General features: G+C 40.8%; 1 protein-coding gene across 1 annotated transcript in view; it reads left to right on the forward strand.

Moving 5' to 3' along the window:
* Window positions 1-2,085: 2,085 nt before the first annotated feature.
* LOC145356290 (monocarboxylate transporter 4-like) overlaps window positions 2,086-16,154 on the forward strand; it is a 38,531-nt gene continuing 24,462 nt past the window's right edge. Inside the window, exon 1 of the mRNA XM_080208855.1 lies at window positions 2,086-2,202. The gene's annotated coding sequence lies outside the window, so the exon portion shown is untranslated. The remainder of the gene's footprint in view (window positions 2,203-16,154) is intronic.

The following is a 16,154-nucleotide window of genomic DNA, read 5'->3' on the forward strand; positions in this document are numbered from 1 at the left end:
GCCTCTCATCCTCCTCTGCTCCAAAGAGAAAAGCCCCAGCTCCCTCAACCTTTCCTCATAAGACCTACCCTCCAAACCAGGCAGCACCCTGGTAAATCTCCTCTGCACTCCCTCCAATGCTTCCACGTCCTTCTTATAATGAGGTGACCAGAACTGAACACAATACTGAAAATGTGGTCTCACCAACGTCTGGTATAGTTGCAGCATAACCCCATGGCTCTTAAACTCAAACCCCCTGTTAATAAATGCTAACACACTATAAGCCTTCTTCATGGCTTTATCCACTTGAGTGGCAACCTTCAGAGATCTGTGGATATGAACCCCAAGATCTCTCTGTTCCTCCACATTCCTTAGAACCCTGCCATTGACCCTGTAATCTGCATTCAAGTTTGTCCTACCAAAATGAATCACCTCACACTTATCAGGATTAAACTCCATCTGCCACTTTTCGGCCCAGCTCTGCATCCTATCAATGTCTCTTTGCAGCCTGCAGGAGCCCTCCACCTCATCCACTACTCCACCAATCTTGATGTCGTCAGCAAATTTACTAACACACCCTTCAGCCCCCTCTTCCAAGTCATTGATAAAAATCACAAAAATCAGAGGACCCAGCACTGACCCCTGCGGCACACCTCTGGTAACTGGCCTCCAGTCTGAAAACTTTCCCTCCACCACCACCCTCCGTCTTCTGTGATACAGCCAGTTACTTATCCAATTGGCCAAATTTCCTTCTATCCCACACTTCCTTTTCTTCTTCATGAGCCTACCATGGGGGACCTTATCAAACACCTTACTAAAATCCATGCATACGACATCAACTGCTCTACCTTCGTCCACACACTTAGTTACCTCCTCAAAGAATTCAATCAAATTTGTGAGGCAGGACTTACCCTCACGAAACCGTGCTGACTATCCCGGATTAAACCGAATCTTTCCAAATGGTCATAAATCCTATCTCTCAGGACCCTTTCCATTAAGTTACCAACGACTGAAGTAAGACTAACTGGCCTATAATTACCAGGGTCATTCCTATTTCCTTCCTTGAAAAGACAAACAACATTTCCACTCTCCAGTCCTCTGGCACTATCCCTGTGGACAGTGAGGACCCAAAGATCAAAGCTAAAGGCTCCACAATCTCATCCCTTGCCCCCCAAAGTATCCTAGGATGTATCCCATTTGGTCCAGGGAACTTATCCACCCTCAGGTTTTTCAAAATTGCTGATATATCTTCCCTCATCTACCTCTTCCATCCTATCAGCCTGTATCACGCACTCTTCCTCAAAAACAAGGCCCCTCCCCTTAGTGAATACTGAAGAAAAACATTCATTCAACATCTCACCTATCTCTTTTGACTCCATGCACAAGTTCCCACTACTATCTTTGACTGGCCCTAACCTCACCCTGGTCATTCTTTTATTTCTCACATCAGAGTAAAAAACCTTGGGATTTTCTTTTATCCTACCCGCCAAGGACTTCTCGTGACCCCTCCCTGCTCTCCTAAGCCCTTTCTTTAACTCATTCCTAGCTACCTTGTAACACTCAAGCGACCCAACTGAACGTTGTTTTTTTCATCCTTACATACGCCTCCCTTTTCCTCTTGACAAGACATTCAACCTCCTTTGTGAACCATAGTTCCCTCACTTGGCCATTTCCTTCCTGCCTGCCAGGGACATACCTATCAAGGACACACAGTACTTGTTCCTTGAAAAAGCTCCACTTTTCGTTTGTGCAAACTTTTTGTTTGACATTAGTGAACCTGACGGGTTTTTCCTGACAATCAGCAATGTTTCATGGTCATCAGTAAATTTTAATTCTAGATATTTTTTATTGAATTCAAGTTCCACTATTTGCTGTGGGGGGGATTCGAATACTGGTCCCTAGAATATTAGCTGCGTTTCTGGATGAATAGTTCAAGCAATAACACCACTAGGCCATCACCTCCCTTAAATTTTCATTGCCAGGATTTTAGTGAAAAGCCCATTTTCTCATAAGCTTCTCAAAAAGAGTTGACACTGAGCTGGAGCTCTGTTTCTGAGTGAGCACGCTTACGCTGGAGGTGGAGTTGGCCACTAAGACCCAGCGGAAACATTTGTGAGGACAGAGCCTGATGCGTAAGGCACTTAGTCTGAATAAGAGCAGAGCGTGGGAGAGCATCATTCAGAGGATCAATCCTGAATAAAAGCTCATCGTGCTGTGGACACGGTAAGGACCTGCAGTTTACTTATTTCTATGGCAAGAATAAGTGGTGATAATTTGGACAGAATGTTTAAATGTGAGATATATTGAAGATGATCGTATATCATCTAATTTTAGCGTTTTATCTGAAAAAAACCGAATATGGACAAATTTGTACATTTGTGTTCGAGTGCAAGGGGTTCACACTTTAACAATATTCCATTTGAATGAATTTGTTGGGGGCAGCCCTGTGTCCCATTCCTGGGGCAGATGAAATACCATTCACCAGACAAGATACCTGCCTGCTCCAGAAATCGCATTCAGCCACGTGTGAGGCTAAACGTGAAACTGGGAAATGAAACTGCTGGCTGTAATTTGGCCACTTACCGGCAAACGTGGAGCTTTGAGTCCGAAAGTAGCGGGCCATCCTGAAGGGATGTTGGCGGTGATGGTGATGATAATGGGCCACAGCCGAAAGAAGAAACTCAACACAAATGTGTGCGCCAACAGCAAATGGCGATGAGCTGGAGACAAGAGGTCAACGGAAAATCTCGCCGCTGCTTACAACTACCCTCCTGTACCAAAGTTGGCAAAACTCTTATGGATTTATCCAGTGGGGAGTGGGGGGTGGGGGGGGACGGTGGAACACGATGGTTGGTGAAAGACCCATTAACATTGGACCGAGGCAGTGAGGAGGAAGCTGCCTGAAGCGTTCACTAGATTTCATCATGCCCGTCTAGGCGTGTTCCCCCAGGGTGAATGAATTGTAGAAGCGTGTCTCGGCAAACTTTGAAAGTATCTATCCGGGCGGAAGCGAAATCTTTTCAATGATATGGAGTGCCCCGGAAAAAAAATTACAACAAGTAAAACTACTCCTGCTTATAATAAATACCTGTGCCCTGGACAGCTTCAGGGAAGGGTTTGCAGAGATTCGGTTGAAAACCGGCTTGAGTTCCATTTAAAACAACTCGACCCATTGTATTAAACTCCTGGCCAGTAGTTCCTCCCAGGCATCCATTATCCTGTCCGCCAGTCAGGCCAAATAGAAACCCATTGCAAACATATTGTGTAGAGACGACGATGCTGTTTGTGGCCGGAAAAAAAGGGGTTAATTTCATATCGAATCCCCTGTATTCTCTCGGTAGAAATGAAACATCTTGCAAAAAAGGTTAAACCCTGGCCTTATCTGCTTAGTGGATTTAAAAACAAAGGCTCAATAATCAACTGGTTTCCTACAAATTGCTCAGGGGGAATGCGAGTGTGAGATGCAGCGTGTGTGTAAGACCACCCATTTATGGGTTTAATTTTGTTTTATTTGATGTGAAAGCTCTCGGATTCGATTTCCCCGCTGATTAATGAACACTGCAGCTCCGCGGTGGGAGTGTGCGACCAACATTTGCAGGGCAAAAAAAAGAACCCCAGGGGCCATTTCCCAGCCTTTGTCATTGTGCATCATTCGCCCCGGGGGTCTCCCCACCCCCAAACTTTACATCCCTTTTGCTCAGATTGCCACTTACACTCGTGAGCCATCCTGGTGAGACAGTAAAGCCCTTCAGCGGCTCACTCTCTTAAGTCACGTCTCTCACGTCCTCCTGCAGTGGCGGTGATGCTTTTGTTCCCACCTACTTCCTCCTTGCCCTCTCTTGATACCTAAAATGCCAGGGACACTGGACTGCATTTCACCAAACTCCACTTTCAAGAATGTGTGTAGGGAAGGCGAAATAATAATTAAAAAAAAACACCCAGCTAAATTTTATTAATTCGACTGCACATTGTTGCAGCCACCCGGCCCATCGCAGACATACCTGGGCACAAGTGGGGAATGGGGGAGGGGGAATGGTTTCAGAGGCATTTAAATGGACAAGGATTGGGGTGCTGCTGTGAGTGCCTGGTCCAAAGCTTCTCGATTTTAAAAAAAAAGGTGGAAATGAGCATCCCAGCGGCGACTCGCTGCCAAAACATATACCGACCCAGCGATAATCTGACTAGACTGGGTATTCATGCCGAAGAACTGTTTTAACATGCGAACAATAGGACTTTCAGATTTTAAGTTAGGCCAGTTGTAACACGATGATCAATTCTAAATGAGGAGAGGATTTATCGCAGTCAGGCCACATGTGTATCACGGGTCCCGATTGGCTGAAGGGTGATTCTCAACGTAAAACCAAGACAAGTCTTTGTGGGTCGGCTGTGTAAACAGTCTCTTCCATTCAGCTGTGGATTTGCCTTGATCAACCGGCCGTAATGGAGTACGTGTGCATTGTCTTGCCAGCAGTTGTAGGATGGTTCGGCTAACTTACATGCTCGACCTTGGTCTTGTCTTTCTATCTTCAGACCTGTTTTGTAAGCCGATACAAGGGGGATAACGCAGGACAGATTGTGTTCAGTTGAACAATGTTGGCGCACAATTCTCACTTCGGACAGAAAGGGGAGGTGGGGTGGGGGTGAATTGGGTGCAAATTGCATTTGAAACTGCACTGATCAGGTTATAGTTAAAACCTAAGAGTTTTTGCTGAAATTCGCTTGGATAATCATAAGCCTAAAATCTACTATGTCCTAGTAATTGGCCTGCACAATAGAATGCATTTTTATTTCTTGCTGAATTAAAAGTAAATCCTTGATGTATTTCAGGGTGCTAAATTGCTGCAGTTTATGAATACAGTAGGAAATGAGCTTATCATAAATAATGTGTCGATTCTCTTAGCTGTGATTAACCTGATTCAACTGTAAATAAGCTAAACGCTGAACTATTTAACAAAGAACAATACAACACAGGAACAGGCGGTTTGGCCCACCAGCCTGCACTGACTGATACGTGGGTTCTAACCCTCTGTTTGCCTCCCGTTCATGTGTCTATCAAGATTCACCTTGAATGTTGCTCATATGCCTGTTTCCGCCACCTCCACTGGCAGTGCATTCCAGGCACCCACCACCATCTGAGTGAAATACTTTCCCCGCACATCTCCCCTAAACTTACCACCTCTTAACTTAAATCTGCTCCCTCTTGTAGTTGATCTTTCCATCATGGGGAAAAAGCTCTGGCTATCCACCCTATCAATAATAAAAAAATTCTCTCTTAATTTTGTAGACCTTACCAGGTTGCCCCTCAGCCACAGTCTTTCCAGGGAAAACAATCCAAGTTTACAGAAGCCCTACAGTACAGAAGGAGGCTATTCAACCCATTGAGTCTGTACTGACCACAATCCCACCCAGGTTCTATTCCCGTAACTCCCCACATTTACCCTGCTAATCCTCTGATACTGGGGTCAATTTAGCATTGTCAATCAACCTAACCCACACAACTTTGGACTGTGGGGAGGGAACTGGAGCACCCAAAGGAAACTCGTGCAGATATGGGGAAAAAGTGCAAACTCCACACAGTGACCTGAGGCCAGAATTGAACCTGCGTCCCTGGCGCTGTGAAGTAGCAGTGTTAACCATTGCGCCACCATGCCACCTCTCCTCATACCTAAAACCTTCCATACCAGGCAACGCCCTGGTAAACCTTATTGCACCCTCTCCAAAGCATCCATCTAGTAGTGTGCCAGGCAGAACTGCATGCAATATTCCATATGTGGCCTAACTAAAGTTTTCTACAGCTGTAACAAAGCTTGCTGACTTCTATACTCAATGCCCTGGCCGATGAAGGCAGAGTGCTGTAGGCTTCCTTGACCACTCAATCTACCTGTAAATTGGTGCACACTTTTCAGTTTCTTGGGAAATTAACTTTTTTAAGATGTAAGAAAAATTAAAATGTGCCTAATGATACTTTTGCACCCATGAAAACAAGCTCAACTTGAAGATGCTCCTTAGGCTGGAAACTTGCTATTCTCAACGTTCCATTGTGGGAACGTGGTCAGTTTTATGCACAGGGTTGACTTTGGGCATAATGATTCTTAAACCAGTGTTAAAGATCTCAAAAACTGGATTCACCCCAAATGTCAATGACACATGATCTTCCCTGACCTTTTGCACTGTTTCAGCCACCTTAATCTGTATTTTGCTGTAAAAAAAATCAACGGAAATTCTACCCCGAGAAGACATCAAAACAGAAACAGGTTTAATAAGCAAGTAGTTTACTTATGCCAGCTCAACCCAGCGATATTTCGCTGTCTAGGATTACCAAAGTTTGTTCTGCTTTGTTTCCTGATCTTGTCATTTTCCATTATCACTAATAAAGAAAATATTGGCATTTATGTGGCACCTCTCCTGACCTCAGAGCATCCCAAAGCACTTTATAGACCATAAAGTACTTTCAAATATAGTTACAGTTATAAAACACACAAACCAATTTCAACACATTCTTGCTCCACCAATCTTAATTAATTAAATGACCAGATCAATTGTTTTTAGGCATTGGTTGCGATGTATATAGAAAAATCCCAAATTCTTATTGAAATAGTATTGTTAAGATTATCACCTATTTGAGAGGACAGAGTGGGTCTCAGTTTAATGTTTCATCTGAAAAACCACATCTTTAAGTGTATAGGAATCCCTCAGTTCAGCAAAGTATAAGCCTAGATCTGACAAAGTGCTCCAAAACCTTGTGGTTTCAAATAAATCTGTTGGACTATAACCTGGTGTCGTGTGAGCTCTCATCTTGTCTCTATATCTGTAACCTCCCTCAACCCCAGAACCCTCCAAGATATCCACCCTCGAATTCCTTTTCCGTCAACTTTTCGGTTCTCCTTTAAGACACTCCTTAATCCTACCCTTTTGACCAGACCTTTGGTGATCTATCCTCACATCCCTTATGTGGATTGACACTGCCCCTGTGTTGTGGGGGTGTTTTATTATGTTAAAGGTGATACATAAATCCAAGTAATTGATATTTAAGATTCTCTGCCCTCTATCTGATTCTTGTTGGGACTGCAAGTGGCTATTTTCCTTACTCACTGAACAATATATTTCCTTTATGCTTACAATAAGGCGAAGTTAAGTGTTATTAAATACCCTAAGTATTGATGGCATGTGTGATTGATCCTTCCAGTATCCAGCAGTTTAAAAATGTTTGTGAAATATGTTTAAGGGTCAATATATATTGGCTTTTCCATTATGTACTATTAAATATTTTAAGATAGTAGAACCTATGCTGCCTTTGATTTACCACAATGAGTATTAAAAAGAGAAAAATCAACCTAGGTTCGTTCCTGATCACTGTTTAAAGACTTATACTGAAAGTATATATAGGTGGTGAAGTCCAAATTGGGTTCAGTTTACTTTGAACCTGCATTATTAGGCAACACATTAAAGTTAAAATTTATTTATTAGTCACAAGTAAAGCTTACATTAACACTGCAGTGAAGTTACTGTGCATCACATTCTGGTACCTGTTCAGGTCATTGCACCTAACTAGCATGTTTTTCAGACTGTGGGAAGAAAGCTGAATACCCAGCGGAAACCCATACAGACACGGGCTAGGACGTACAGTCTCCACACAGACTGTGACCCAAGCCAGGAATCGAACCCCAGTCCTTGATGCTGTGAGGCAGCAGTGCTGACCACTTTGCATTTTAGAACAAAACTTTTCTTAAAGTAAACTTTGCTTTAAAAATATCCTGTGAGCAGAAACTTAGAGCAATTGAATTAATATAGTTGGATTTAATCACAAAAATAAGCATTCTAAACAACTTGTCTAGTCCACAGTCTCTGAGTAATCCACTTCTGAATAATGCAAGATGACTTCTAAAAATATATAGAAACCATTTGCTAGTCATATTGCTGTGCAATAATCAGTTTAACAGTAAAGTAAAAATAAAATCTTGTCCAAATATTTTGAAAACGTCTATTATTGTTCTTGTGCCTAAAAAGAAATCTTAATTTTAGAGCTTCCTTAAAGGCCCTTAAATGAACAGAATTAGCGAAAACTTGCAACAGTGATCAATTTGATCAGGAAACATAGCCAGCTTTGCGGTCGGAACATCTTTTGTGATTCCATTTAGTTCAATAGATCATAGAACCTCAATTTGTGTGAAAATTCCACAATCTTTTGATCTGCTTTTGCTGATTTCAGGTGAGTTGCACCCAACAGGTCAGCACAACTGAGTGAAAGCTCCAAGCCTTAATGTTGAAATGCTTGTTGAATTGCATAAGGTTTCTTCCAGCTCCAGCCCTGTTTTCTTTATGGTGTCACTTTTCATTATGTGTACTGATTGTTGGCTCACTCCATGTTAACATATGATGAAATCAATGTTGAAATGCTGACCTTGTGGTCAGGCATTTCCAAGAGGGAGCAACATTCACGCACAGCACTGGTTGGGGAATTGCCTCGGTTTTCTTACTACATAAATGACTAGATAGAAAATCAGGAGTTGTGGATCCATGTTTAACCAATCAGAACCGTGAATAAGCCTTGCCACTCACATCCAAGTACTTGATTGGAGAAGGAACTGAATGATATAATCTTCATATTTTATAGTTGGAAATAGTACAGACTATGTTACTCTGCTTTCCATAGCACTGATACATTAAGTGACTTGAGATAATGTCACAAACCATAAGAGCTAAAACTGAAGTGCTGTCGCAGCATTACTACCAGAAAATAGCACAGGTTGAGTATTTCTTTATAACAGCTACAGGATTCTCCCATTTAAAGTTAATTTGTTGGAAGCTATTCATTCTTAGGTTTGAAAATTAGATCACTAACTTCCACACCTTTTGTCTAAGTGATTTTCAATATTTTCCCTGAATGATTTTCACTCAGCTTGACTAACTTTGATTTATTTCACTAAGGAAATAAAAATCTCATTTTATAAGCCACAAGCTTGGATGAAGATGATGTTCAAAAGAATAATATTATAATTGTTACAGCAAATTATTGTAAAAGTGGAGATACCTTAGCAGTAACATTGAGGGTTTGGAATATTGCCAAAAGCATGACGGGCCTTCAGTTACTTAAACCAAATAGAAAATTCAGAGGAGAATAAAGCTTTAAACCTTACTGGGGAGAATATTGTCCTCTTGGCTATTGGAATGTGATCATTTTAATATGTCTACAGGCTCTGAGCAGGCCTTTTATCCATTACCAATTAGATTAAAAAAACCTCAGAATTCAAAATCCCCCAGTCAAATTCAGCATATGATTGAAACATTTGGGTTTTTCATCTTGCTGTACTTAATGCAATCACTTTGTGGTCAGCTGCTAATGTAACACACCCAACATGTGGCATATCTTCCTGTATACGCACAGGACACGGGGTGATCTTGCTGCATGTTATGATATTGTGCAAAATGTTATATCAGCACAGTGACCAATAATTCAACTTTTAGCTTCCATATTGTATGAAAGCATGGGTGCAGTGAAATTGAGAAATATCAGCACTTCAGATACTTTTAGGTATGCTTATATTTCTTTCTTAATTTTATTTTGTTTATGAGGATCTGTCTTAATAACGACGCAGCAATACCAGGCTTGGTTAATGAGATGTGCAATGTTGACTTGTATCAGGTTAAGTGTGGTCTTAAACCAATCCATAGAGAAATTAAACTGTACCATGTAAAATGTATTCATTAAAATGGTGGTTTAACACAATATCATCAGCTGCTCAAAGACCGGTGCACTCTCACATTCTTTGTTAGAACCTGTATCTTATTAGAATCTGAGTTGAAGTTGCAATAATCCTACAAAGGTTGCATTATCTAAACTGACATTATCCATACTTTTGATATGAACCTTCATGCTGCTCACAAATGTTTTAAATTTTGATTACCTTCTATCTAATCCAACACTTAGTGCGTGAATAAGATGAAGACCATAAAAGTACTACACAAGGACTGCATTAAGTAAAGTCAGTGCTGTCTCGCACAAGTTCCTGTGTTTGCTGTTTGTGTTGGCTCCCAGTCTGGCAATGTCTTAAATTTAAAATTCTCATCTTCATGTTCAGTTCTCCCCAGGATCACATGGGCGGCATGGTGGTACAGTGGTTTGCATTCCTGCCTCACAGTGCTTGGGACCTGGGTTCAATTCCTAGCTTGGGTCACAGTCTGTGTGGAGATTGCACATTTTCTCCATGTCTGCATGGGTTTCCTCTGGGTGCTCCAGTTTTCTTCCATGGTCTGTAGGACATGCTGTTTAGTGCATTAACCTGAACAGGTGCCGGAATGTGGCAAGTAGGGGAATTTCACACTAACTTCATTGCAGTGTTAATGTAAGCCTTACTTATGACTAATAAGTATACTTTACTTCCTCCGGTTTCCCTAGTCTGAGGTCTCTATGCACCTCTATTTTTATCAATGCACCATTGGCAAAGGAACATATTGGAGGAAGGTGGACAAGGAGAGAAGAAAATTAGAGTCAAGACAAGAAGAAATAAGTCCTGTAGGGCTGGAAGAGGTTATAACAATGGCCTGCGGCCTACCAGGGTGGTGCTGTTTGTGGAGCTTGGAAAGGAGGTAGAAGTGAGCTGGATATGATTGAGGACTGTTAAGTGACACTTTAGGAAAAAATGGCTTGATGTTTGGTGGTGGGATTGTGGTTGAGGGAAGTAGAAGTAGAAAGAGGTGCCGGAGAGCAGCATTCAGTCTTCATAAAGCAGAAAGCTAATGGCTAACAGATTTAATGACAATATCAAGGTTGTTCCTGAGAGAACAGTTCACAGCAAATTCAGAGATGGATTAAAGTGTTAAGGACAAAGTAGTGAAATTGAGATGGCCGATTCATTCTGGCAATATGGTCGGCATGGTGGCACATTGGTTAGCAGTGCTGCCTCAGAACGCCAGGGACCCAGATTCAATTCTGGGCTTGGGTCACTGTGTGGAGTTTACACATTCTGCAGGTGCTCTAGTTTCCTCCTACGGTCCAAAAATGTGTGGGTTAGGTTGATTGGCCATGCTAATTTAACCCTAGTATTAGGGGGATTAGTCGGGTAAATATTAGGGGTTACGTGAATTGGGCCTGGATGGGATTTTGGTCGGTGCAGACTCAATGGGCTGAATGGCCTCTTTCTGCACTGTAGGAATTTTATTCTATGATTCCAATGAAAAGATCAAGAGACAGAGGCTAAACAGAGGAATGAAGTGGAATGAGAATTCAAGAGATGGGAGAAAGGATGAAGCCTCATGGCCAAAGAAGTGGATATGGAAGTGAAAGTAGAAGATCTCAGTTATGTCAAGCTCAAAATTCATTGGCAGAATGTGAGGGGATGAAGGTGAGGCCTTTGTAATGGCCAAATCATTTGGATTAGAGAGCAGAATACCATAGGTTATAAAAGCATTAGAATTTGGCAACGTTTTTCTCTATTCATTCATGGGACATGGGCATCGCTGGCTGGCCAACATTTATTGCCCAACCTAGTTGCCCTTGAACTGAGTGGCTTTCTAGGCCATTTTAGAGGACAGTTGAGAGTCAACCACGTTGCTGTGGCTCTGGAGTCACATGTAGGCCAGGCCAGGTAAGTACAGATTTCCTTCCCTAAAAGAACATTAGTGAACCAGATGGGTTTTTATGATAATTGACAATGGTCATCAATAGATTCTTAATTCCAGATATTCTTATTGAATTTAAAGTCTACCATCTGCTGTGGCAGGATTCAAACCTGGATCCCAAGAACATTAGCTGAGTTTCTGGATTAATAGTCTGGCAATAATATCATTAATACTACCCCTGTTGGAAGGAGGGATGGGGTCAGAAGAAGGTCTGTGCACTGCCTTGGGATGCTATATTACGTAAAAGGTGTTACATAAATACAAGGTTATTGAAGAAGAAATAGGATCAACGAGGGAGTTGCTGTGCAAGAATTCTACATGCCTCCCCCCCCCATAAAGGAGAATCTAGCCTTATGCTCGTGGCAAATCAGAATACATCATAGTTATTCATTAGGTGTAGTCAAATAGTGACTGTTGTCTTGATGATGTTCAGTGAAGAATAATATCGCACAAAACTTAATCCTCTTATCTATGAATATTTCTATGTAAAATATATTCAAAAAAGTGAAGTGCTTGTTAAGTGGTAGTGGAAAATATAAAAATGGTCACTTGAGTTATCTGTTTGTAACATTGCAATCATCAGGTGGTCTGTTTTCTGACTGGATTATATCATCAGTGAGGCTCATTTTTCTATACTTGTAGCAATGTATAAAATCCCAAATGGCTTTTCATGCATGTTAAGATGACACAGGGTGCCTTGATTTGTATACAATGGACATACAAATCCCTTTACTCTGCTACAATTCCTAGCCTCTCATCACTGAGAAACTATTCTGATTCATTTTTCTGAAATCCAAGGTGGATGAACTTGGGCTGGAATTCTCTGCCCTCATTGTTGTGAACAGAGATTTGGACAAGTGCCAAATTCTCCATTCATGTTGGCAGCAGGGCATGCAAGAGTGACAAATTCCAGCCATCATCTTCCATAACTTAACATATTCTGTCTCTTCATTTGTCATCCTTTCCTAATATCCAAGCAAATATTAAAAAACAAAATGAAGGAGTTATTTAATACAAATTGAATATGACTAATGTAGGATGGTTCAGTAATCTGTGGGACATGGTGGAGTAATGATAATGTCACTGGACTTGTAATCTAGAGACCTGGTCTATGGATTCAAATACATGTATAAAAAGTGTATAAAGTCATGAAGACTATCATTAATTGTTGTAAAATTCCATCTGGTTCATTAATGTCCTTTAGGGAAGGAAATCCGTCATCCTTGCCTGGCCTACTTGTAACTCTGAACCCATGACAATGTGATTGTTGGCTTTTAACTGTCTTCCAAAATGACTTAGAAAGCCCACTCATTTAAGGATAGTTCAGAATGGGCAACTGATGCTGACCTTGCTAGCAATGTCCACATCTCATGAAAGGGTAAGGAAACAATTTCTTGATTGCCAGTTTGAGCAAAATCCAGCACAATATTTTCCCATGTAAAGAAGTTATGGATTGGAAGAGTACAATGGAACAATTCTGTGATAGATGAGCGTATAATATAGTTGGTGTAGGAATCATTTGAGTGTGAATGAATACTGGTGATCATATCAAGATCCAAAAGTTGGTACAATTAATTCTTTAGAAGATTATTTAACCATTCAAAATCAGTCATATTGAATTTGTGTTAAAGAAGCCTTTTTTTTAAAAAAAGGACAATACTATGATTTTTGCAAGAATAACTAGAACCATTTTGAATTAATATTGAGGATGTGAGGTTGTGTTCCCCATTATTTGGAATGAACAACTTCCCCGGACACTTCAAATTTGCAACAGATTTGATTGCAACAGGATATTTGAAACTATGATCTTAAAGTGGCTAACACTTAACCTTCAGATTGTTACTGGAGCTATCATTCTTTCTGCTGTTATTTTCTAACAATGCCGATGCACTTCAAGTAGCTGGAGGAGTCTTGCCAAGGCTTGACAGTCTGAATGTCACACAAAGGTTAAATATTTCGAACATGTTTGTTACTGTTTCATACAGTGCTTGTAGCCTATTGCTGTAGCCTGTAACTTAATCATCCTTTAAGGTCGCTTGAGAAATGTTCCATTTTCTATTTTTCAACCTTTAAAGACAGTGACCTTTTAACAGGTGTAAGAATCATTACTGTGCCTGTCTGCTCACCAGACCCACTTGTCTTGTTAATTGCTTAGTAAACAAAATCTATTCCTATTGACAGCAAAGTTTTGAAGTTTAAAGATTCAAACATAAAATTTGCACGGTGAAGATTAAAGAGAGCAAATTACTCAGAATTTTTAATGAAAGCTGAATATTCAAAACTGGTTATCTTCAAAACTGGACAGTGGTTATCTTTCTTGGTGCTATTCGTTATTGGAACTGGTTTGTTTGGAAGTATAGCATGTGACGTGTAAAGCTGGTATCCCATTTCAAATGCTGACTATCCAGTTTTGGATTTGTATTTCAGAATACCTACTTAAAGGTATTTTACGGTGAAGACGGCAGATCGGTGGTGGGGTGGGGGTGAGGGGAGGAGGTGGCTCAGTTGGCTCTCTGCTGGGAAGGGGGAGGGAGGAGTGAACAATGAGGTGGGAACTGAAGCATTAGTTTCTTAGAAACACGGGAATTAGGAGCAGAAGTATAAGACACTGGTGAGGCTGAATTTAGAGTATTGTGTGCAGTTTTGGTCACCCAATTACAGGAAGGATATTAATAATGTTGAAAGAGTGCAGAGAAGGTTTACAAGGATGTTGCCGGGACTTGAGAAACTGTGTTACAGAGAAAGGTTGAATAGGTTAGGACTTCATTCCCTGGAGCGTTGAAGAATGAGGGGAGGTTTGATAGAGGTGTATAAAATTATGATGGGTATAGATAGAGTGAATGCAAGCAGGCTTTTTCCACTGAGGCTATGGGAGAAAAAAAAAGAACTAGAGGACATGGGTTAAGGGTGAAGGGGGGAAAGTTTAAAGGGAATACTGGGGGTGGGGGGGGGCTTCTTCACACAGTGGTGGGAGTGTGGAATGAGTTGTCAGATGAAGTGGTGAATGCAGACTCACTTTTAACATTTAAGAAAAACTTGGACAGGTACTTAGATGAGAGGGATATGGTCCGGGTGCAGCTCAGTGGGATGAGGCAGAAAAATGGTTTGGCACAGCCAAGAAGGGTCAAAAGGCCTGTTTCTGTGCTGTAATGTTCTATGGTTCTAAGGCTGCACCTTTCAAACTATTGAAAATGCCCTCATTACATTCATATTATCCTGTCACATTAAGGATTACTTTCTCATCTGGTTACAAATTAACTTTGACAGCATCTCAAATCCTATTACACATCTATATTAAGGAGTAAGGAATAAGTAGAAATGCCAAGCAAACGACTGGAGCTACACCTCCACTGGGATAACCTAGTATTTTCAAACACACCCCTAATCACATGTTTTTATTTTGGTTGAGCTATAAGATTTAGAAATCTGTCAGTGAGATTAAATTATTCTTTGGATGCAAACAGTTTTCGTTCAGTTATCCTAACGACCACTCCCTAACATTAATTTTGTTGCAGTTGAAACTATTATTTTAAATGTATTATTGAATACCTGTTGTAGACAATGTCAATGTATTGTGCAATTAGTATATCTTGACTCTACAACTGAAACTCTTGAGTTAATGAACTCGTACAGCACTGCACCTGTTGATTCAAGATGTCAGGAAGTTTTAATGTTCCTTAAACATTAACCTACACATTTTGTTGATTTGAGCAAGGACAGATAGATCAGGTTTTCTAACTACTGTTGCTGAAACCACAGTAGTGGAGGAAGGCTGTTAATATCCAGCATTAGAATAATTAGCATGATAATTAAGTTGCTATTAATCTCCGCTAAAACAATTGATTTAATAACCACATGGTTTTTAATGTCCCATGGTATCGTAGTTAATCTTAACCAAACAATGTTCCTGGGCCTTAAACTTTACTTTTTGCTAATTAAAAACATGTCGTATTAACTGGTACTATAAATTATTATTGCGAAGATCCATAATAAACCTAGTAAATAAAGCTTTATTTATTGGTACTGAAGAACTGACTTCCTCACTGCGCCAGAAAATTACCTTCTGTTCCGATCAAACATACGAAGGGTAATATGTGTATGGTTTTATTCCCATTTGTCAGTTCCATGTGAGTTTCTGGTCTTAGCTGTGTTGCCATGAGTGATGCTACAGGGAAACTTACTAGAAAAATGATCCCACTTTTATCATATTCTGGCTTATAAGTGAGGGAGATGGGACCCCTGGCAACAATAATCCCATCCACTATCTTGGTCAATCATGGGATGCAGAATTGAACAATAGATTCTGAAAAACCATGATCCATATTTCTTTTCAGAAATGTAGGCATTGTGGATCCAGGAAGTCGTCATAACTGCTTTTTGAATAGTAGTACCTGGAATTCCTACAGTGCCAAAGGAGGCCATTTGGCCCATCGAGCCTGCACCTACAACAATCCCACCCAGGTCCTATTTTCCCCCCCTTCCATCCCCGTAATCCCAAGTATTTTTCTTGCTTGTCACCCTGCCACTACAGGGCAATTTAACCTGGCCAATCAACC

This window comes from Carcharhinus amblyrhynchos, chromosome 21, assembly GCF_965287045.1.
Source record: "Carcharhinus amblyrhynchos chromosome 21, sCarAmb.v2.hapA, whole genome shotgun sequence".
Lineage (NCBI taxonomy): Eukaryota > Metazoa > Chordata > Chondrichthyes > Carcharhiniformes > Carcharhinidae > Carcharhinus > Carcharhinus amblyrhynchos.